The following is a 21,535-nucleotide window of genomic DNA, read 5'->3' as shown; positions in this document are numbered from 1 at the left end:
CCAAGCACCATGGAACTTAAAAGAAATGGTTCAAATGGCTCTGAGCACTATGGGACTTAACATCTGAGGTCATCAACCGCTAGAACGTAGAACTACTTAACCTAACTAACCTAAAGCCGTCGGCACACGGACCGTGCATCCGAACGTTGAGCGTGCCGAGTTTCTGACGTCATAGCATGGAATAGCACGTTCGGGAGTCTTTCCGAACGTGCAGAGCTATATCTGGCATGTCAGATATTCTGAGCGTGCGTCTGAGCGTTGACCAATGAGATGGCACAACACCACCTACGTCACATGCACGCCGTCTCCCTTCAGTACAGAGCTGTGGGGCGCCATATTACCATTCATTTCAAGCCGATATGTATATATGCCGTTTCTGAGCACCAGCAAATTGAGAATAACTGGAAAACCCGTTGTTAGCTGTGTGATTCGTTCCAATAAAATAATGAGAAATATGATATTCGTGGCAAAAGAGTTATTGTAACTTGCGTATTATGAGAGTAGGCTATTTGAAGGCAGCGACACACTGAAGATCCACCCAAAAAGCATTGTTCTTGGTACAATTTGTTATAATTAAATTTCAATTAGTAACATATCTACGATTAAGGTTTTCTGCAAGAGCTAACATACAATGATCAATCATAAACTGCACGTTATCGGTGTAGCGTAATAAGTAGCGTCACTGCCTGCTGTTGAATTGTTACATGTGGCGGTGGTTCGCGTCATGACACTACCAATTTTTTTCCCCTAACATTCGCGTTTTTATTGTGTTCTGATACTTTATTATTACTTTAATATAAGGATATACTATAATATTTGATGTTATGTAAATATAAGTTCACCTTTTTTTTTAGGGGTGACTTTGTTCGATTGGCTTAATCTAAAGGACAGCTTGTGCTACTTGTATAAAGATATTTAGCTCCTTTTTCTTTTACGCTTCGTAATTCACATGTTGCAAACATTCTGCTACTGGGTAGGAACACAGATCAAATAAGACTGACCTTGGGGGTTTTTACTAAAATGTGGGAATGGTGAAATAATGTTTATCTTATGCGGAGAAGTATTCCAAATTTGTACCGCACTGTTTGTAATGGAACTTTTATAAGCCTGTGTCCTTATTGATTGGACATGGTACTTTCCTTTTCGTGGACGATGGAGGAAATGTGCATTTTAATAGAGCTAATGTGGGAATTTTACGCCCGCCCGTTGAGTAAACAATGTGATTTACGAACTACAAACATCCCTCAACTGCCGCTGGAGTGCGTTGCGATCGCGTATACCACGTTGGGGCGCACGTGCCGTATGCACAAGTCGCATCGTTCCTGAACGTTCAGCAGCACGTTGAACTTGGCACGCTCAACGTTAACGTTCGACAGCACGGTCCGTGTGCCGACGGCTTAAGGAATCACACACATCCATGGTCGAGGCAGGATTCGAACCTGCGACCGTAGCAGCAGCGCGGTTCCGGACTGAAGCGCCTAGAACCGCTCGGCCACAGCGGCCGGCCTTTGAGCAAGGGCTCAGTGCATGTTGCTAGTCGTGTGTTGATAGTCCGGTGGGATATGCTGCAGGCGACTTCAGGTCCACAATCACAGCTGCCATCATCTAGAAACTTCCAGGCAGCTTTTCAATAAGGCAGCATAGAGGAGGGCACGCTCTAATATGAAACAAAAATCTTAGCGCTCAATTATGAGTGGTCTAATTTTGAATTCTGTATGCCACAAGTTATAAAGTGCTTTATCTGTTTCGTACTTATCAGTAATTTTGTAGTTTTTGGAACACTGATTCTATTAATTAAATTATTCAAAAATAAAAGTATTTCTTAATGCCCATGTAGTGTAACAGACATTTATTTACATTCAGATATTTCTCCTTCGGTGCTTTATAAATCGCTTCAAGCAATTATTTTGGTTAATGTGCACTGGTATTAGAGTGCTGTATTGGTGGCTAGAGTAGCTCTCTCTCCTGTAGTAAGGAATCGCAGTATTATGGTGTGCCTGTCTTCTGCGCGTAGAAGTTTTCTCAAGTGAGCATTGTGCTTCGTAATATGAGGAGCCTCTTTACTGAGCAAACACTGAAACGCACTCTCATCCATTCGTAAATAATTTACATATACTTGACTTTCTCCACTTGCAGCTTTCGTAGCAAATTTTGCTGAATGTTTTGTTATCTCGACGTAGTCTGCCGGCTTGGCCGGTTGCGCTACGGCCCGTACGGCACTGACACAGTTCTATACTTCCTTGAGAATTCTTGAAAGTTAGGGGCCCACTCTCACTTTTTTTTTTAAGACATGATAAAAGTATATCCACTCCACCGTTAAATATTGTATAAAATATAAATTATAAGATATATCTGACAAAATACGTCCACTGTGTAATAAGTTCCTAGCGCCGCTGTTCCGCAGTTGGCGTTCTCATATGGTGTTCAGGAAGGTTGTCAAACACTCAAAGATATCGACTTCGCCTCGACCAATTGCCGACCGAGTACGATCCGCCGATGACCGGACAACGGACAGAAGCCTGCTCGGAAGAGAGAAGAGCAGCTCTTGCCCAATTCGTTATAGATCGTCATCCAGGGCTGGATTAGATAGGGAACGTCGTTTAGTGGACTCTTAGAAATGAACAGTCAGTTGTTGTAAATTGTATTTGCTATGTACTGAGAAGTTTACCTACGATTATTTGCACTTCGCCACTGACGGCCTTGTTTGTGTTATATTACATGCAGTGTTGCCGACTTCACTCTTCGACAAGTCACAAAGATAAGTAAGCCTTTTTTAACTCATTTGTGTGACTTTGTTACTAATTTGTTGGAGTGTTGTGGAACCTTCCTTCTCCTTTCCTGTCTCCTGTCACCTGACCCTGGGACATAGCTGTGTAATAGTGGCAGGAAGACATTGTCTTAGCGGTGTACTGTACGAACTCTGCGACTCGGCCTCCACAGCAGTAGGGACGAGGCCTTTACAAAACTGGCGACGAGGGTATACAAAACTTCCCTTGTAAGTAAAAACAAATGAAGAATGGAAATATCGCACGTTCTATGTGCCAAATATCACATCTGTCAAGAGAATCAATAAACAGCCTCTTTTTTGTAATAACTTATTTGCATGAGAAGGTATTCCGGTTTCACGGAATCGTACTGCTCACCTCATCACCGCAAAAAATTTTTGGAACAAATTAAAAAATAAACAATTTATTAAGAGTGTTCTAGGTGCCAAGCAAGAGAACTGACTGATACTAAGTGTCAAGAAGAAAGTTTTTATTTTAAGTGCCATTAACACTGTGGCGCTAAATTTACTTTCAGATAATCAAGTACAGAACTACAGCAATAATATTTTAACCAGTGAAACTGTAGTCAACAAAAACCATTTCTTGTATTTTTTAACCTTTTCTCATATCTTTTAAAGTTTTTTACAAGAAAAGAACGATATTAAAATAAAGAAAAAAGTCAGTCTTCACTTGTTTCTTGCACTTCATTTTTGGGCTCAGATATTGCAAAGTTTATGGTAGAACTAACTCTCTGTGCTGTTGAAGAAGAAATGGCAACACCTTCAACAGGTCTTTCTGTTTTGCGTCTCATAAACGTGGCTGGTCTTTCACAAGAACTGCATCATGGCACACGTCAGCCATAGTCTTTTATCTTCTGAATACACTGCAATTTTTCCATTCTTATTTTTCAATGTAAGACTATTTACCAGCTATCTGAAGTGAATGAGTGTCATACGCAGCATATTTAAAATCAAAGGAGTCAGTTGCAAGAATTGGAATTGCAATGCTTCAGCTGACTCAATACCATTGTGTCAGTTTTGCGGAATGCGCAGCACTTGGTATTTCAGAAAGAAGCTCTGCTTGACACAATGAATCACGCATCATCGAGTTGTTTGTGTTTCAAACATATTGTACACGTTTTGATACTTGCATCATGTCTAGGGACATGCGACGGCGCACTGAGAATACAAAGGCACCAAAAAACACATTTTACGAAAACATGACAGGAAGTTTGATATTTCTTATCTTCAGATATTAGGACCACTTTTCATGGCTAATTTTAAAGGAGATAAGATAAAGAGGCAATTATATGGCTGTCATGCTGTTATGCTCAGTGAACGGACACAATATAGTCACCCGCTTGCACTTTCAACGTCAAGGAGTAACTTATTACTGTCAAATTTTATTGACTTACTATGAAATAGTTATAAGTGTATAGCTCTCTATGATAACAGATGCAAAAGTAAGAAAATTAAAGCGAGCACACGCTGCGACGAAAAATGGATGGATACGTGTCATACGTAGGCCACTTCTTCTTTATCGTTAGTTTGAAGGGTTCCGTCTTAACTGACATTTAAGGTTTACAATTTTTATAGCACAAATCGGACATCGGGCCACTAAAATTTTCAGCATACCAGCTTAGATGAATATTATATTGTAGGACAGAAAAAACCTTACTGGCTAAACAACGAAAAATTTTCAGTGTGCATCAAACATTCCGGAATGTTGAAGTCTTAAAAAGACAGTAAGGCGCCCGTCGCCCTACCATAATTTTCTTTGAATTTCCTTCAATTTCCTCTTTGATAACGGCAATTTCACCAAAATTGCTTGTGCTGAACATATATCAAGCGGCAAACTTTCAGGAAGACAAACAACGAAGACATTATCGCACAGAATTCGAGGTTGTAAAATGTCAATGACCTACGCCTGATTTTCAGAATTATATCTCTCTCTCTGTGCCCATAAATATTAATTACCGTTTGAAAATTGGGAAAGACGCAACCGCGAACACAGAAGCGGAAGATAATAGACCCTTTCATACTTTCATTTACTGATCAGATAGGTAACTATGTCCAACAGCCTAGTCGGGTGTTGCTTTGGCTCTGGAACTAAAAGCAGCTGCAGTTCGTTGTAGCATGAACTCTACAAGTACATGTGGTGTAAAACATGCAGAATACGTGGAAGTGATGTATCCTCTGTACTGGTGCTACATATTACGTCAGATGGTGAAGATAAACTAATTACGCCGTCATCAAACCAGTGCTCATCAAATTACTATACACAGTTCTGACTGGCACTATCATTAATATCCAAAAGAAAAATATGCGTGCGGAGGAGCAAACTTCATCCATACAGACCGGTTGAACGTCTCTACTAGAATAACAGTACACCGGTTTTATCATATCCAGGAAAGCGTTATCCTTGAAGATGGCGTATCTTCAACCGATCGCCAGCGTAATGTAAAAGGGAACATGATTCATCAACCGGTTTGCATTGTTTTTACAATCACGATGTTCCTGCGCTATTCAAAGTATAAACTGGGTGTTGCTAGATCAATAAGAACAAATGTTAGGATCGTCAGCTTACTTTCTTACTTTTCGTGTGGTTCACTGCCTGGTGTAAGCGTTTCAAACTGCGACATTGTAGCGGGTTGAGTGTCCAACGTATGAGATATAACTGTATAGTGGCACTGATTCTCCATGGGGACCGCAGTCTAGCTTAACGTCCCTACAGATCATCCACAAAACTCTGATATACCTTCCGTCCAAGAGAAACTGAAGAGTAGTCTAGAAATTAACCGACTATTCAGGGCAAGTTTTGGCGGAAATAAATTACGTGGGGATAGTGGAAGTTTTAAGCATCACCTCCAAAAAAGTAAAGTTATGTATGAGGTGCGATCAAAAAGTTTCCGTTGGGAAATCATACAGTCCGAAATCGGTATGCCGATCAGGCAAAATCGCCATCTGCAATCGACGCACCAGGTCAGAGATACCGGAATGGTAAAGCACTGTGTCCTGCTGCGTGAAGAAGTCCGTAACTACCTACTGCACATTCTCGTCCGGCAGGAATCGTCGACCCTTCAGCCTTTTTTAAGGGACCGAACGTGTGACAATCGCACATGGAGATATCAAGTCAAGACTAGGCGATGCGTGCTTGAGTGTCTCCACTTGAGTTGGCGCAACTTCTACGTTACGCCATTCGCGATATGGGGATGTGCAGTATCGTGAAGCAGCAGCACCCAGCACGGAACTTTGCGCACCATTCCACAACGATGGTTTCCGACAGACATTGTGCCTGCCCGCCCCCATCCCCAATACACATTCTTCATTCATTCTTTGCGGTGTGTCTACAGGTGTTTGTCCTACGACATCCAAGGGAAGAACAGCAGCAGGTTCGGTCCTGATGTCACCACCGTTCACTTTGCTGCATTTACCACACGCACGTCAAAAAGGCAGTAATGCCACATTAATCCCTTGCCTATACGTCGGTGATTATATACCGGCATCGGAGTCGCGCTTTGTTGCGTATACGCTGCAGCAACAGAAACTTACAGATCGCTCCCCCCCCCCTTTTTTTTTTGCATGGCACATCTGCAGTCCTGGTACACACTAAAGACTACGTCATAGTACTATAGTACAATGGCCAAAACAAGATGGCGCAACTAATGGGCTGAACCTTCTTGTTTTGGCTCATCTAGCGGTGTGCTGCGGTGCGGTGCCGTACAGATTTCAGTTAGCGAGAACTTGAGAAGTGTTGCGGCAAAAATAAATAAATAAACACAACTTTGTTTTTTAGAAGTGACAAAATTTTTGAATTCTCGTATATGCCATCCTTCTCCTGACTGCCAAATAGCGCAACCACATTTACATTAACACTGTCTCTTTCCCCCTTCCTCTCTGTCGCGAGCTCAAATTCTCTAATTTTTCGTTGATGTTCTTTCAAATGGCGTACATAGGAGGAGGCAATGCACTGGCCGACTCTTCGAGGAGTGTAGGCTAACGGAATTTTAACAGTAAACCAGACCGTGACGCACAACGCCTCACACGAGTGCTACGGCGGCTTCGGCAACGGAGGCAAACGGTGACACGACCTACGTGCTCCGTAACTCTCCGTGACTTTTGCGGGATTGTACTCCGCTGCTACTCGCAACACATATTCCTACCATTTGCCTTTACGAAGCGGGCAACACTCCACTCCCTTGAACGACGTGTGTCGTCGTATAAGGCCTTTTAGTCCATATGCACTCTTCATAACTACACATATCAAAAACACACGGGTTCCCAGAACTCCTGAAGATAGATGATGACTGGGGATATTGTATCACTGTCCAGAGATGTCACTAAACCCGGCCAAAGATGTAAACAACCATGCATGAGCATCGCCTATTAGACGGAGAGGGTCCGATAGCCGATCAGTTCCAGTCATTCCACCAGGAAGGAGGTACACGGCTCGTGTTGTCTGTAGTTCAACCACGCCTAGACAGTCAATACGGCGGTTCGATTGCGTTCGCATTGTTACGTACTTTGTGCCAGGAAAAGCTCTCAACAACTGAGGACTCTCAACAAGGGAAGTGTGCGGGCGTCTCTGAGTGAACCATAGCGATGTTGTTCAGACATGGAGGAGATAGAGAGAAACACGAACTGTCGATAACAAGTCTCGCTCAGGTCGCCCAAGGGCTACTACTGCAGTGGATTACCGCTACCTATGGATTATGGCTCGGAGGAACCCTGACAGCAACACCACCATGCTGAATAACGCTTTTCGTGCAGCCTCAGGACGTCGTGTTACAACCCAAACTGTGCGCAAAAGGCTGCATGATGCGCAACTTCACTCACGACGTCCATGGCGAGGTCCACTTTGCAACCACGACACTATGCAGCGCGGTACAGATGGGCCCAACAACATGCCGAATGGACCACTCAGGATTGGCATCACGTTCTCTTCACCGATGAGTGTCGCATACATCTTCAACCAGACAAACGTCGGGCGCACTGTACAGCGAGTGCAGCAAGGTGGAGGTTCCCTGCTGTTTTGGGGTGGCATTATGTGGGGCCGACGTACGCCGCTGGTGGTCATGGAAGGCGCCGTAACGGCTATACGATACGTGAATGCCATTCTCCGACCAATAGTGCAACCATATCGGCAGCATATTGGTGGGGCATTCGTCTTCATGAACGACAATTCGCGCCCCCACCGTCCACATCTTGTGAATTACTTCCTTCAGGATAAAGACACCTCTCGACTAGAGTGGCCAGCATTTTCTCCAGACATGAACCCTATCGAACATGCCTGGGATAGATTGGAAAGAGCTGTTTATGAACGACGTGACGCACGAACCACTCTGAGGGATCTACGCCGAATCACCGTTAAGGAGTGGGACAATCTGGACCAGCAGTGCCTTGAATTTGTGGATAGTATGCCCTTTATGGTGGTACAACATGTAATGTGCGGTTTTCATGAGCAATAAAAAGGGCAGAAATGGTGTCTTTTTTATGTATGTATTTCCTGAATTTCCATCAGCACTAACGCCGGCTGCATAACTAAGTTAACCAAGTACGTCGAAGCTCTTTCCAACTCGCTGAACATCAAAATCTTTATTTTGTCAAAGCCGCTTAAATCGACTGTTCTGTCTGGTCTCTAAACAACGTCGGCTGCATGCCCAGCATCTGTTACATGCCATTCTCACCGCGTCAAGTGCCATTAAAATTACCCGCGAGCGCTCATTCTAACAAAAAATTGAAGATAACGATGACCAAAATGCATTCCTAGATTTAACAACTCAAATCTGTTGCTTGAATGGCCCATTATTATCAATTCTTTGAATTCAGAACTACGACTGCTTTCCGATGAGTTAACAGCTCCCCTGCAGATTCTTTCGATTCCGCTGTTCACTGATGCAGAGTTGCCAGTGTGTCATCAAAGGCGCGACAAACCCACGAAATTTGTTTAGAGTACATCGTTAGAGGAAATTTTTTGAGAAAAGAAACTCTCTCGCGCACATAATCTCAAAGCGTGCGCATGCTAATGGGCTCTTTGCTTTTTATGCTTCCGGATTAATTCCAAATCCGTTAACTATCGGTCGGATACGCTCGCCGGCAGAAATAAAATAGAGCCGTCTTTGCGCGTGGAGCACCGTTGTATTTCTTTGTGTGGGAGGTCTTTCAATTACCGCGACCTTGCAGTCGGCCCGGGGAGGGGTGGGGTGGGAGGCAACAGAAGAACATCAAAAGAGATGGAAGAAATCGTACTGACGCCGGTAGCGGCGAGGCAGACGAACTGCCGTCTGCCGTCTAAGTGGAAGCGGGGGTGGAGCACACTGACGACGGCAGGAAACGAGAAGAGGGAAGCGGAGATGGAGGAGGAGGAGGAGGGGGAGGAGGACGACGAAGGAACGAGCGAACAACCGACTCACTCGACGTGTTATGATCCGACTTAACTCAAGTTATTCCTGAATCAATAGCATAACGCTTCGCTGTCGACTTATCGTAACGAGATGTTAGTCTACAAAGACTAAGTTAAAACATATACCGAAAAACCACTGGTGTGCTAACCAGTTGTTTAATTATACACCGTCGACATAGATTTCATTTCACATTCTTTATAGTGCTCTCTGGTAGTGCCATTCTGAAGCTTGCACACGCCGTAGCTTTCGACTGAGTATACAATACAAAAAATTACCACACTTAATTTTAACTCCACGTATAACCAAAGGCGTATCTACAGAGCGCCTGAAAGAAAAAAAAGGCACCCAGAAGGGGAGGGTGAAATTAAATTTAACTTCACGGGAAGGGGTGGTATGTGATGATATTGCCGACCGAAGTGGCCGAGCGGTTCTAGGCACTACAGTCGGGAACCGTGCGACCGCTACGGTCGCAGGTTCGAATCCTGCCTCGGGCATGGATGTGTGTGATGTCCTTAGGTTAGTTAGGTTTAAGTAGTTCTAAGTTCTAGGGGACTGCTGACCTCAGCAGTTAGGTCCCATAGTGCTCAGAGCCATTTGAACCATTTTTTTTTTGTGATGTTATTTCAGTGATTACAAAATCGACTGAAATTTACAAAGAACTTGGCAGCGTGAGTCCACGTATAAGCATGATGTTTCACCCGCTCCGGCCTGTGTGCTAGCACTTATGCGGTTCGGAAGAGTGTCATAAAGCCAGGCAAGCTGGTCCGCAACTGTTGTAACTGGTCGTTGAATCCTGGATGCTATCATTGGGACGGAGTTGGCATCCGATCTGGCCCTACAAATGTTCTATTGGTGACAGATCTGAGGATCTTGTTGGCCAGTGGAGTATCCCAACATCACGCATTCAGTTTATAGACGTGTGGACGAGCCTCTTCCTGTAAAAATATGGCACCACCATTCCTATCGCATGAGAGGCAAAAAATGTGGAAGCATGATGTCCGTGGCATACCGCTGTGTCATCATTGCCCCCCCCCCCCCCCTCTCTCTCTCTCTCTCTCTCTCTCTCTCTCTCTCTCTCTCTCGTGCGTGTGTGTGTGTGTGTGTGTGTGTGTGTGTGTGTGTGTGTGTGTGTGTGTGTGTGTGTGTCACTACCAGCCATGACCTGAAGTCATGCACGATGGCTACCTGCACCATGATGCCAGGAGTAACACGACCGTGCTGCTCAAAAACTTTTGCAGAATGGGATTTCTCCCCAGATCGCTGTCATACTTGCTGACAAAGGTCATCCGGGATAACACAGATGGCGAATCATCGATAGACACAACACGACACCATTCATCAGCAGTAGTTTACTGCTGACGGCGACCGCATCTCAAGTAAACCATGTTTCTGAAATAAGCAGCTCTCAGCTGTATATGAACTTTTACAAGAACACGACCGGTTAATTGGTTTCAAATCACATATTCAGGTGTACGTAAATCGGTAAAACATTTAAGCCCTGACTCCCTCTCCTTACCGTATCAGGGCTTAAATGTTTTACTGATGTATGTGCACCTGAAGAAGTGATACGACACCACTAAACCGTTGGTGTTCCTGTAAAAGTTCATCAGCAGCACATGCTTCTCGGTCGCGGCACCGCTCCAAGCGCAACCGTTTGTGTTATTGTGTTAATGGCAGCCTACTTATGGAACGGCAATTCCCTAGTCTGGCTGCTGCTAATCTCTGACCAATAGTGCGGGGTGAGACACTATACTGCAGGGAGTACATTACTTGTTGTCGGGTGGCAGAGGCAGATGCGTGGGGGGGGGGGGGGGGGGGGGCGGCGATGTGCCTAACGTACAATACGTTGATCCTCCCTAGAGGTGGTCAGACGACGTCGACCAGAACCTTGACGACGAGCACGTACCCATGCAGTCCAGAACATCGGGCTACTGTCTCACCCGAACCTCCCAGAAAATCTGAATATGCAAGAGTCGCCCAGCCGGCCAAATGAAGACCCACAATGATGGTCGCTTCAACCTCTGTTCAGGTGCTGATAACGCTGTCTCACGCGAATACGCGGCATCTCCGGGTCCTTCACATTGATCATTCAAATACTAGCGCTGCTCAAGTCCCTAATATACCCTACAAAGGTAGGTGACAACACAACACGAACAACACTAATTCACACTGGATACCAGTCTTCCTGTGACAGATAATTGCAACTACACTCATGCTTATACATTTAGGATAATCCTGATACATGATGAAACAACGCTCTGGTGGTAGGTTTGCGGGTTTAAAACACTTCGGGGTATGACCATGCGGTGCATATGATCTGCGGTCGTTGCACGGTGGCGCTGGCAGCAGTTCACATACGCAGAGGTGTGTTAGTGCATGTCAGAGTACGGTGCAGCGAATAAGTGTGCAGACGTTTTCAGATGTGCTACTGGTGACTGTGTGTTGAAAATGGCTCAAAGAACACATATTGATGACGTTATGAGGGGTAGAATACTAGGGCGACTGGAGGCTGGTCAAACACAGCAGATCGTAGCACGGGTCCTCCGTGTGCCACAAAGTGTGATCTCAAGATTATGGCAACGATTCCAGCAGACAGGAAGCGTTTCCAGGCGCTACAGTACGGGACGTCCACAGTGTATAACACCACAAGAAGACCGATATCTCACCATCATTGCCCGCAGACGGCCACGGAGTACTGCAGGTAGCCTTGCTCGCGACGTTACCGCAGCCACGGGAACAGTTGTCTCCAGACACACAGTCTACAGACGACTGAACAGACATGGTTTATTCGCCCGGAGACCTGCAAGGTGCATTCCACTGACCCCTGGTCACAGGAGAGCCCGTAAAGCCTGGTGTCAAGAACACAGTATATGGTCACTGGAACAGTGGTCGCAGGTTATGTTCACGGACGAGTCCAGGTATAGTCTGAAAAGTGAGTCTCGCCGGGTTTTCATCTGGCGTGGACCAGGAACCAGATACCAATCCCTTAATGTCCTTGAAAGAGACCCGTATGGAGGTCGTGGTTTGATGGTGTAGGGCGGGATTATGATTGGTGCACGTACAACACTGCATGTTTTTGACAGAGGAACTGTAACAGGTCAGGTGTATCGGGACGTCATTTTGCACCGGTATGTCAGCCTTTTCAGGGTTGCAGTGGGTCTCACCTTCCTCCTGATGGATGATAACGCACGGCCCCACCGAGCTGCCATCGTGGAGGAGTACTTTGAAACAGAAGATATCAGGCGAATGGAGTGGCCTGCCTGTTCTCCAGGCCTAACCCCATCGAGCACGTCAGGGATGCTGTCGGTCGACGTATCGCTGCACGTCTTCAAACCCCTACGACACTTCAGGAGCTCCAACAGGCACTGGTGCAAGAATGAGAGGCTGTGCCTCAGGAGCTGCACGACCACTTGATCCAGAGTATGCCAACCCGTTGTGCGGCCTGTGTACGTGTGCATGGTGATCATATCCCATATTGATGTCGGGGGGTACATGAGCAGGTAACAGTGGCGTTTTGAAGCACATGTGTTTCGGGACGGTTTTCTCAACATCACCAGTACCGTGGACTTACAGATCTGTGTCGTGTGTGTTCCCTATGTGGCTATGCTATTAGCGCCAGTTTTGTGTAGTGCCACGTTGTGTGGGCACCACATTCTGCAATAATCCTTAATTTATGACCATGAGTGTATTAACCATTTAGATATAATCCGATGTGGTGTAACGGAACGAAGTTACATTGACATCCGACGGCGTCTTATAGGTGCTAAAGTTGTTTTGTCGGGCAGTACAGATATTTTGGGCTCGAGTTTAAGAAATCACTGGATCTCCCTCCTCCGTTTTTATTACTGCATATGAACAAATTATAAACGAGCAATAGAAAAGATATCCCCGGCACAAAATAAACGAGACTACTACACCCATTACTAAGGATCAGGGAGGTATCCTTACCATTGATAAGTTTCAATGAACTCAATCAACCCTGTGGCAGTTCAGGAATAGCTTACGACAAACATGTTCCTCCGCCGTAAAATGGCGATTACAGTGCCTGTCAGAAAACAGAGAAGACTTACACTGTGAATTTATTTATTAAACAATTACGTCATTTACTGGTGGTCGCCTTCAAATAATGACCCGTGTGATTCAATGAACAAAACATTCCCGAACGTAGTTCTACGTAAGCCTCCGCATCAGTTCTGTTGTTTATGTCGTATGGCAAAACACAATAATACGTCAGTAGTACTGTACACAATTCGCCCACTACCACAGTAGATGATCAGTTTTTATGAAACGTGTCAGTGTAAGACAGAATTGAGTCGAAACCTGCCACGTATAATACTCTCAGTAAAAACGAGCAATCTTATTCATTTTATGTCGAGATAATACGTATTATAAATGGTAGTAGATATGTTTTAGGAAACGGACAAGAGGAATGGATGGATATTATGTCACACTGCGATACATATTTTTTTCTTCTCCCATTCAAATACTTTGTAGGTGTTTTAAATATTTTCCTAGCAATTACATTCAATATTATGCATTCCTCATCGTTAATGGCCTATAGGTGAACAATCAGACGAAACTACCTGAGGTGCAATATGCTAGGGAGTTTCTGTTCGTTATTCATTTCTAGACCTCATTTGGAGGGGGAGTAATACGGGAGGTAAAAACGTTATACATTTCCCTGATCACAAGCCAAGATCCGCCTGTTCCTACGCTAAACAGTGTTGCACTCGCTCTCCCTCTGTGTCAAGTACACACTTGGAAACTAAAGCTATAAATATCAAAATTTAAAGCTGTTTCCCGCCCGAAAGATACAATATTTTTTATGTAAATTATATCTTGCTACTGTTTTACCATAGAGTCCATCCAGTCCGCCAAATAACTGGAAGGAACGATGATGATGATGATGATTTAACTTTGTGGGACGCTCAACGGTGTAGTTATCAGCGCCCGTACAATTCCCCATGTTTTCTCTGTGCAGTTTCGCCATTGTCCCAAACGATAATGAAATGATGAGGACAACACGAACACCCAATCCCAGGGCGGAGAAAATCCCTGACTTGGCCGGGAATCGAATCCGGGACTGCGTGACCCAGAGGCAGCAACTAGACCACGAGCTGCGGACAACTGGAAGGAAGGAAGATTAGGATTTAGCGTCAGTAGAGACGGAGCTCGGGCTCTGGTTGGGAACTGATGGTGAAGGAAATGAAAATGTTCTTACAAAAGGAACCATCCCGGCATTTGCCTTAATCAATTTTGGAAGCGTCTTAAAACAAATTTAGATGGCAATTGTTGGCCGTGCATGATATGAGTCTGCTTAGAATTCTCTTTTTCCCCTCTTTAATCCAGATATCATATTCTTCGTTGTCCAAATGGTATTCTCTAAGTCACTTGCTATATAATGCTATATGCCATCATGTTTCAAGTCTTGTGTCGCTTTAGTTCCACTTTTAAGCGTAGGAGTACAATCAACTCATCCCAGTCTTCCAAACGACTCAATTACACGTTTGACAGGCCAGCCGAAGAACGGAATAGTTACCAATAAGACCGAACTAACGACGCATTGCATACATCTCCATTGCTCAAAAGCTTGTTAGTTGTTGTTATACTTTTCGTTCCAATCAGAATATTAAAGTACGATTATCCCACTGTCAGAATGAACAAGATATATGGCGTTTAACGAGCGAACTGACAATCTTTTACATTCACGGCGTACTCACTAAGTATTTGGATATGCTCCTGATCACTGTACCAAGAAAGGCCACAGCTCAGTGGTCAACGAACTGGTGCAGCGGCTAAGTAGTTTTCGCTTTTCGAGGGGGACATTTTCCAAACAAGGCGCCCCCAAATGAAAAAGGGGAAGGTATCGAACGATACGGAACAGGGTGTGGCGCTAATAACTCCGTGCAACGACTCAGTGGTCTGAAAAATGGCCAGGCATCCGACAGCCAGCAGGGAGGCCCGATCGAAGCGCGCCGTTCTTCCTATGGCCTCTGACTGGCAGCCAAAGCAAAAATCACGACGCGTTTCCTACAGAATAACGGCTTCTCTCCTCAGACGTTCCTCAACGTTTAACGGCAATTAGTTCAATCCACATCTGGCTTGTCAGATACACGCACATTCAAAGTCAGTTCTTCTGAAATACTTGGTAGGAGACCACACTGTTCACATAAGACAGATGAAGGGAAAAACAAACAAACAAAAACTTGTTAATCTTACGACTAACCACTGCAAGACACCAGATGTTAGACTTTCATAGCCAGTACACCCACACAGTCTGTGCTACCTGACGAAGTGTAGCACCCTATGCACTGACGGAAAAAACTAGCAACCCCAAAAAATAATGTACAGTAACGAAATGCCGGGAACACAATAGTCGAGGTAACCTATTTAAGTGCTTAACGCTGCAAGATCACTGCTTAATGTAAACGCGAGATTTAAGCCGTTGTAAATACCAAATGTTGGTACATTAATAACCAGTGTAAACGCCAGAGTTTGAAGGCAGCAATGCAGACGCGCATGCACTGTGTTGTACAGGTGCCGGATGTCAATTTGTGGTATAGAATTCCATGCGTGTTGCACCTGGTCGCTTAATGCAGGGCCGGTTAATGCTGTCTGTGGATAACGCTGGAGTCACTGTCCGATGGTGTCCCATGTGTGCTCGATTGGAGACACTGCTGATCGAGGAGGCCAAAGCAACACGTCGACACTCTGTAGAGCATGTTGGGTTACAAGAGTGGTGTGTGAGCGAACACTATCAACACCCCCTTGGACTGCTGCTCATGAATGGCAGCACGTACAAGATTGCTGTCAGGATGCTTGCGATAACAACGAGAGTACATACGCTGTCATACAAAATAATACCCCAGACCATAACTCCGGATATCGGTCTAGCGTGTCCAGCACGCAAACAGTTTGGTTACAGGCCTTTAGCTGGCCCCCTCCTAACCAACATAGGGCCATCACTGGCACCGAGGCAGAACCGCTTTCATCGGAAAATACAACCACCCTCCACCCTGCCTCAATGAGCTCTCGCTTGACGCCACTTAAGTCGCAAATGGTGGTGGTTTCGGGTCTGTGGAATGCACGCTAGAAGATCACTGGCTCTGAGCTGATCTTGAAGTAACCCATTTGTAACAGCTCGTTGTGTCACTGTGGTGCCAACTGCTGCTCAAATGTTTAAAGCAAACCTGATCTGAATCCTCATGGTTGCGCTACCAGGATCACGCCTATGCAGCTGGCGCCAAATCGGAATAAGCGCCATCTTTCAGAGTTGTTCATTTCGCACAACTACTTTTGGTTTTGCGTCTGTGTGGTAAACTACAATCTACACAGCTTTTTCAGTTTTTTTCAAATACAGGTGATAAGCGAAGACCGAAGGCTTCGACCTAGAGCATCAAAAATACAATTAGTGTGGAACATCTGTTAAGCGCGCTGCCTACTTCAGATTACGTAAAAACTGGTAAGGACTGTATTCAGTATATTATATCGAAGCTAAATACGGAAACCATGCGTACGCAGTTGATATAGATAAATGTGAGATAATTTGAAGTTTGACTGATTACATAAGCAAGGTCTTTTTTAGAGACTGGAAGGAAAAAAAATCAACTGTTTCTGATCTTTAGGTCCACCTATCCTTTGTTGCTCTCCGCCACCGTTCTTGAGCGAAATCTCCATGGTGAGAGCACGTGGTTATATGATCTTTCAAGATGCAGCGTGTGTCACCATATACGAGGCCATGTTCTAAATAACGCCTCCGAATTATTTATGTGAAAACTCTTAGAAGCCTTTTATATAAACAAACGTTATTTACATTGTACTACATCTTCACTCTTCATGTCTGGATATGTATTTCTCAACATAGCCTGGCGACGAAAACAACCAATTTGTTGATAACGTCACTGTAGAATAGTTGACGGAGCCACAACCTTACCTATGATTGCACGCCTTTATTATTATCAAAGTGAATTCCTTGAAAGTGTACTTTAAGCTTTGCAAACAGATGAAAATCGGATGGGGCCACGTCGGGATTCTATGGACGATGATCGATGACAGTAAAGCCAAGGCGTCGGATTGTTGCAAATGTCGCAGCGTTCGTGTGTGGTCTGACACATGATGCTGAAGAAGAGGGTGTTCCATGTGTGGACGAACACTTGGAATTCAGAATTCAGTTACAGCACGCCAATTTTTCACGCACCGACACAGTTACGTTACATGCCGCCATGTTACGTGCTACAATTTGTAGCCCTCTAGCGAGAGAGGGCTCTGAATATATAGTCACGAAGAATAAAGATGTAGGTTGTTAACAACATTTGTTTCATTTAAAAAGCCTTAAGAGTTTTCACATAAAACATTTGGAGGCATTACTTTTGAGCACGCCCTCGTGTTTTTAAAATATGACACTTGTTTAAAATGTGGGTAGTGATGTTGGTGGAATGTGTCTGCCTTTCTCTGCCAACACCTGTCTACTTCTCAGGCAGTCTGTTTATCCATGATGAGAGTGTTTATTAACAAGCATAGTAGCAAAAAAGTAAGAGATGGGTATCATTTAAATTAAAATCTAAACCTTGACAGCAATGTCCCTCCGATTACTACGTACACGCCTTGCGACTATGGCGAAACCTATCAAGCAGACGTAGTATGGTATAATTTCCAGCTAAGCGGTCCGCTAGGACGCTATTTGAAGCTGCCTAAACAAAATTACACTGCAGCCAGCCTGCTTGCATACGAGGATTCGGAAATAGCCTCAAGTGTGATACTTAGAGAAAAGCCTCTGTTACACTGTGTTACAAATCATCCACTGCTCTGCCTTCAGTGTAATCATATAACGTAATGTTTCAGTTATAGCCTGCCCTCAGATAAGGTCACACTAATCTCTAATGACGCAACGCTTGAAGTTTTTCCTTTTTGTTTTTATTACTTAAAAGCTTAGCGTCCTTTCGTTAATAAGGTCGTAACAGAGCCCTGGCTCACTTGGAAGAGTGTAACGGAAGGAATCATTTACGACCTTACTGACAAGAGCACCGAGCGTCCACTCTGATAATTCAGGGATACTATACAACACCTATATGAGGCAACCGGAACTGGATGGAAACAGAGAAACTCCGTCAAGACTACCATGACCGATCTGACAGAAAGACTGGATATGAGCGGCTAAAATCAAGGTAGAGGGGAAGTGTTGTCAACCACAATTCCTGTCTCCTAATTAAATGGGTTACACAAGCAGTCAAAGCGTGTGAGTTCCATGCAGACAGTACGCCAGCCACACCCAAGATCACCTGGCTCACAAAAAATTAGGTTCTTGAAAGGTATGAAACGAGAGAGAGAGAGAGAAAGAGAGAGAGAGAGAGAGAGAGAGAGAGAGAGAAAAGCGTTTCGACCATTATGATTGAGGTATCCCTATATCATTCTACGATTATTCTTTAAAGTTTACTGTCGCTGTCCCCACTGTTATTATGAAACTAACCTAGAGTTTTTTGTCCAATGAGGCCGGTGCCAACACACGTAAAACTCTAAATTTCCCGCGACTGAGTCAAACTACTTATTTATTTAGTCTTTTTGTTTCATGACCATAAAACCAACCATAGTTTACACATATGAGTAACAAGTGGCAGTTTTGACTATTATCCATATACACATTTACATCTATTTATATCAACCGAAGTATAATTTTTGTAAAATTGGTATGTATATATTACGCTCATATAGGTGCAAAATTTGATTTGGAGTCAGTTACAACAAAAGATGTACTATTTTTAACTGAATAATTGTGTACAAATCACATCGCTTTGTGTGTCCGATTTATCTTTTGATGGATTGAATAACTGCGGCCCTTGCTCCGTAGCCGGCCGATGTGGCCGTGCGGTTCTAGGCGCTTCAGTCTGGAACCGCGTGACCGCTGGGGGTCGCAGGTTCGAATCCTGCCTCGGGCATGGATGTGTGTGATGTCCTTAGGTTAGTTACGTTTAAGTAGTTCTAAGTTCTAGGGGACTGATGACCACAGATGTTAAGTCCCATAGTGCTCAGAGCCATTTGAACCATTTTTTGAACCTTGCTCCGTAATATGCAATTCTTCGGTTCTGCTCGCCCCCCCCCCCCCACCCCCTGAATGGCCGTTCTCCTCCTCTTCCCAGCCATATTCGTAGGATCTAGATTCTGACTTAGCTGATTATATGGAAACTTCTAACTTCTTGAGAGCTCAGTTCAAATGGCTCTGAGCACTATGGGACTTAACATCTGAGGTCATCAGTCCCCTAGAACTTAAAACTACTTAAACCTAACCAACCTAAGGACATCACACACATCCATGCCCGAGGTAGGATTCGAACCTGCGACCGTAGCAGTCTCGCGGTTCCAGACTGAAGCGCCTAGAACCGCTCGGTCACTCCGGCCGGCTGAGAGCTCTGTATACGAGTTTATACACCGTAACGACTGTTGTTTCCAAAAGAGGGGTAACGCTGTGGGGCTTTGTATCCATTAGCACGCACTCTTTACTGTCCCATCTATCCCGTCTGTGTTTTCAGGACATCTTAATATTATATGGTTCTTGTCTTCCTCTCCACAAGTACAAATAGGTTTGTCGATCAGTCCAGATCATTGCTGATGCATTTTTTTAATGACCGTGACTGAATTTCATTCGTGCAATGGTTGCATAAAAACCTCTTGACACTATGTTTCATATACCAATACGTTGGTGGGAACACATGGTGTATCGCTCTATAATATTTCCCTTTGTCAGTGGTTCATTTGCTCCTTTTCTAATGCCATCTTATTCGCATCGTCCTTTTGAGTCGCTGTATGAAGGCTGTGTGCGGTACCTTTGGATGACACGGCATTTCCCAAAGCTGCGCCTTGTTTAGCCAGTTGGTCGGCCTGTTCGTTGCCGTTGTGGCCTTTCACCCAGATTCACGTTCCTTCTATCTGCTGATTTAGTTGCCTACTGACTCGCTGCATAATTTCATAAACGACTCGGTTCTCGTGTCGCTGTGTAATATGGTTTTTCAGGAAACAAGCTCACAGGATCGCTGATAAGTGAGTTACCTTCGGGCAGACAGTCTGAAAATTGTTCTGTCATATTGACAACTTTATTTCGCTTGTTTTTAACTCGCAGGAACACTGCAAAGAAATATTCTGTACCGAGCTATCGATTTCAGCGAGCGTAACTATCTTTTATACGTTCATTAAGGTGATATGTATACACTCCCGGCTTCTCCGCTTCCGCGAGTCAATGAGATTTGAGCCCGCTCCGTGATGAGCGGTGGGCGGTGAGTTGGAATGGGACAAAGCGTGTAGTCTAGTCCTAGTCTGGTCGATCTGCCTGATTCAGTAGTCGATGGTGAAGGGGCGCTGAGGTGTGGTAACACCCAACATGGTTGTGAACAATTTGAGCATGTTTACAAACGGAGTCTGCTGGTCACTCGCAGGTATCGTGCGGGTAGGGCGTGACTATTTTTCCGGTTCGTGTTGTAAGGCTTGATGAGGAAATTTTCGCGGAAACTTTCAGGACTTTAGGACGTGTTTTCCGTGTTGAAATGTCGCGTTGTGAATAAGATGGCCTTCGATGCACGCTACAGAACCGGTTTTGCTATTAGTCTATCAGAGTAGTAGGGCATTTGAACTCGTCACATTCCCAACCAATGAGCTTCATTCAGTATTTTTCTATACAGATGTTCTTTTGTTTTAAGATTTCCAGTGTTGTGGCATTTTGTACCGTGTGTTCTGTGGACTAATATCATGCGTACCATCGCGGGTTAGCTATACTATCAGGAATTTCTTCCCATCATTTTGCTATTTGGGCGAAATCTCGCTGGACTGCACATTTCGATCAGTAATAAACAACTCTACATAAAATGCATTTTAACATCAGCAAACATAACTATTTTCTTGACTTGCTTATATGGCCAACATCAAATTATTGAACAACCACGGTAAACGATACTCACCGCCTTGCTGTACATATTTTTCAGAATAGAAGGTGAGTCCAGCGCTGAGGAGCTGGAGGAGTTGCAGTTCATCAATTTATATACAATGGGACTTGCATTTGCGAGTTAAGCTTGCAGACTGGGCGCAGCATGCCCTTGCACAAGACGGAATTAAGTACCGTTGCTTAGACGTGTCGCCGGCCGGAGTGGCCGAGCGGTTCTAGGCGCTACAGTCTGGAACCGCGCGACCCTACGGTCGCAGGATCGAATCCTGCTTCTGGCATGGATGTGTGTGATGTCCTTAGGTTAGTTAGGTTTAAGTAGTTCTAAGGTCTAGGGGACTGATGACTACAGATGTTAAGTCCCACAGTGCTCAGAGCCATTTGAACCATTTAGACGTGTCTCCAGTAAATTCAGAGGTTTGTTACGGATGATCAGCTCCATTC

This window comes from Schistocerca piceifrons, chromosome 3, assembly GCF_021461385.2.
Source record: "Schistocerca piceifrons isolate TAMUIC-IGC-003096 chromosome 3, iqSchPice1.1, whole genome shotgun sequence".
Lineage (NCBI taxonomy): Eukaryota > Metazoa > Arthropoda > Insecta > Orthoptera > Acrididae > Schistocerca > Schistocerca piceifrons.
The sequence above is the reverse complement of the archived record's forward strand: the minus strand, read 5'-3'. Positions refer to the sequence as shown.